The sequence below is a fragment of the Rhagoletis pomonella genome, unplaced genomic scaffold (assembly GCF_013731165.1).
Source record: "Rhagoletis pomonella isolate Grant_MI unplaced genomic scaffold, Rhpom_1.0 Rhpom_scaffold_15617, whole genome shotgun sequence".
Lineage (NCBI taxonomy): Eukaryota > Metazoa > Arthropoda > Insecta > Diptera > Tephritidae > Rhagoletis > Rhagoletis pomonella.
This window is the reverse complement of record NW_023474141.1, coordinates 1-3,562: the sequence shown is the minus strand read 5'-3', so window position 1 is coordinate 3,562 and position 3,562 is coordinate 1. Positions and strand designations below refer to the sequence as shown.

At 33.1% G+C, this 3,562-nt stretch overlaps 1 long non-coding RNA gene across 1 annotated transcript; it reads right to left on the bottom strand.

Moving 5' to 3' along the window:
• Positions 1-500: 500 nt before the first annotated feature.
• LOC118757239 lies at positions 501-1,167 on the bottom strand. Its single transcript, XR_004995194.1, has 3 exons — positions 856-1,167; positions 688-804; positions 501-592 (listed from the first exon to the last, which is right to left on the bottom strand). It is a non-coding gene; the product is annotated as an uncharacterized LOC118757239 (long non-coding RNA).
• Between the last annotated feature and the right edge of the window lie 2,395 nt (positions 1,168-3,562).

Below are 3,562 nucleotides of genomic sequence, written 5' to 3'. Positions count from 1 at the left end.
TACATACATATATAGGCACCCACCCGACCAACGTACACGAAAATGCATCCGTTTTAGAAATTTTGGCAAAACTTTGGCGTATAAAACTATTGGGAACGGGTTGTGAAAAATTATCGCTCAAAAGTTTTTGCGGAGTGTTTTCGAAACGCTATCGACAAAGAAGCGAAAACGAAACTTATTTCGATCAGTTTCTCTATTAAGAAATTAGTGAAAATGGCAATGCATTCTCGGTACGTTGGCCGGGTGGGTATGTGTATATACAAATACAAAGCACATAGTACATAGTTGTAATGTTTATAAAAACTAGAAAATAGAAAATTTTTTACGTTTACGTATATCGTTTAGGTTTAAATAACGATGCATATTATGAACTCGTTCATCGTTGTCGTTATGAATGCTAAAAAATCTAGTTTAAAAATTCTGTATTGTGCAACTGCTATAAATAACATTAGGCTAAGTTTCTTAAAGCACACAACAATAATAAAAACCGCTTTTTTTTTAAATAGACACATTTGGAGATATAATTTCTTTAGTAAAATTACATATCTTCAGGTTCGGATATTTCCAGATCTGAGTCATCGAAGTCAATAATCTAAAACGAGTTGATATATAAAGGATTAAATTAGTTATGTACTATGTATGTTTGTATGAATCGTTCGTGTGTCTATCAACTTTAATATGACTTACCGTGCTATCCAGTGCTTTAAAATCAGAGATTCCAGTCAAGTCTTCCAAATATTTGGCAGTTTCAAAAGCTTTGAATAAAAATGCATTACCCTTTTCACGATACTCGGAAATTACTTTCTGAAAATAAGAGTTTATTTTAATGATTCAAAAATAAATGTTAACGCTAACCTCTGAACATGCAATGCACTGTGAAAACTTTTGTGTTGCCGGTAAAATGTTTTCATAATTGCATAGCTGGCCACGTATCGAATGCGGAATGACACCCAATCGGCCTTCGGGTACTTTGGTATTCGGCTGGCCGGTGGCACAATAATAGGCAGGCGCACGATCGCGCAGTGGATGCTGCAACAGCGATACCAACAATTCGACAGCATAGCTAGCAGCAATACATGATACACCTGGCCGTGTAACTGTACATTGCTGATCCAGTGTTCGGTCCTTGAGGGACTGAAAAATGGTAATTTATTAAATTCTTATTAGAAGGATTAAACAATTTATGTATATGTTTTGAGTTTCTTGACATTGAAAGAAGTTAATAAAATATGTGTGTTTGTTTGTAAATGTATAAGATGAACAGTTACTCATAAAAGTATTCGCTTTGGTGAATACCACTAATATTACCTTTAATGGAGCCAATACTGGGGTTTTCATTGTTCTTTACGGGTTTTTTAATATAACAAGTGCAATTTACAAAAACTTGCGTTGATATTTTGAAATTTTGTTGCTAACGGTCTCCCGCGTTTTATTTCATAAGAAATTCATACTTATATGAAAAAAAGTGCACAGTCCGTCACAAAAAAAAAAGAAATCTCAAAAATCTACGCGATTTTTTAGCCGTTTGAAACTTGCACTTAATTAGACTAAAATTGTATGGGCTATAAAACTGCATGCCTAAACATTTTCCAAAAATTCAGAATAAAAATTTTGAAAATTTGGAATTTTGAAATTTTGATCAAAATTTGTTGAATTTTCTTAAATTTTGTATAAAGTTTGAAACTGTGATTTACACGGTTTTGGTTAAAGCTTAGAGGATATTTTTATATAAAAAGAACAAACAAAATTTATCTCGAAAACATTACCCATATTTGAAGAAAATCAACACGTGGTCATTTGTTTGAGTCACTGTATATATATCTAAATATGTATCACAGTTTATCAGTGGATGATAAATTAAAAATTTCAAAATAGAGAGAGGGGCAACGCGCCGTACATGTTCATATGGATGTATGTATATATGTGCATATGTAACATTGCGAGTCTATTTTGAGTTAATAAATTGTTGAGCTGCGTTTGGAAAAGAGCACATGACAATTGTTTATATGACGTAAGAAAACAGGTTCACACACTACATACAAATGCAAACTAAATTGGAGCGATTGGCGCGCAGCCGGTTCCACATACGCAGTGGACATCTATACATACATACATACATACATACGTAGCTATGTACAAATTTGGCATGCATCTCCGTGCATTAAATTCAATGTATGTATAGTCAGAAGTAAAGATGAAATAAAAATCCACAAACAAATTTGTTTATGCATTTTACTGCGGCCCAGAGCACCTTGACTAGCGCACTGTTGATCGCAGCAGTTTTATTGGCGGCTCGTGGCAATAGCTAATAGGAAAATCAGACATGAAAGCTGGTGGGAAATCGCGAAAAAACTCGTAATTAAAAGTCTGTTTTATAGGAAATTTTCTAAGTGAAAGGTGATTAAGTATGGTGTACAAACGTTCGAAACAGCTGGGAAGTTGAGAAGCAACAATCGTGCCAGAACACTTGCTGGAAGAATGCTAACCGCAGCAAAAGCAACTGTGTGTGAGAGCAAAATAATCGCATAAATAAAAAAAATCAAACATAAAAAAAAAATAAAACACCACCACTGGCTCTGTATTAAAAGAAAACGAACAGTTGTTTATACAACGATTAGATAAAATACAGCGCCTACAATAATTACAACAATAAAAAGCAATCAGAGAGCAAAATGTACACCTTCCAAAGCGATTTACTACTCAGACTACTCACAATGTGATATCAACTGACAACCAAACAACACTACTATCTTTACCGTAGAAGTTAAACTTTAAAATATATGAATGTGTGCGCTGATAACAATCGTCATCGCTAACTTTTGCTAACAGTTGATTTTTGTCATTTGTTTAGTGCGGCTGAAATATTTTAAATTAGCAAAACGTGCGCGAGAATATTGTTATAGCACAATTAATTGGGTTGTAGAGTATAAATTAAATACTGAAATTACTTTTCGAATTGTTTAAAGCGCGTTATTTCTTTTCGTAAACAATGTTAACAGAATACGCGGGCAACTTAGCGCACCATTTGGAATTTGGACATGCCTTGGAAATTGTGGCGAAAACTATTGATGGAGCTTCACGGTAAGCAACAAAAAAGTACATACAGTAAGCTCTAATACATGGGCTTGTACATACACATATAGTACATAGGTGTGTGTATTTTAATGTTTTAAACAACTTGCGATTTTCTTTTGGATCTGGACACGTCGGTTTTTTTTTTGGTGTGGGTACAATCATATTTACATGTGTACATATGTATGTATGTACAAGCATATGTACATATTACTTACTATCTGAAAATAATTACAGGATAATGCACTGGAAATTTAACAATAAAACAATGTTACTTATCTAATTTTAGGAATACTCAATTTGTCAAAACCACTAATTGACGCATTTATTGATAGCGGTCATTTTGATACTGATAATTTTTTTCATGTAAACTTTTTATCACTATGACTAATATACATATACCCAGCAAGACACAATTTGCTCAAAACTTTCAGTTTAATTATAATAAATCTAAAATAATAATAAAATTTGGCGCTTATACATTTTTACG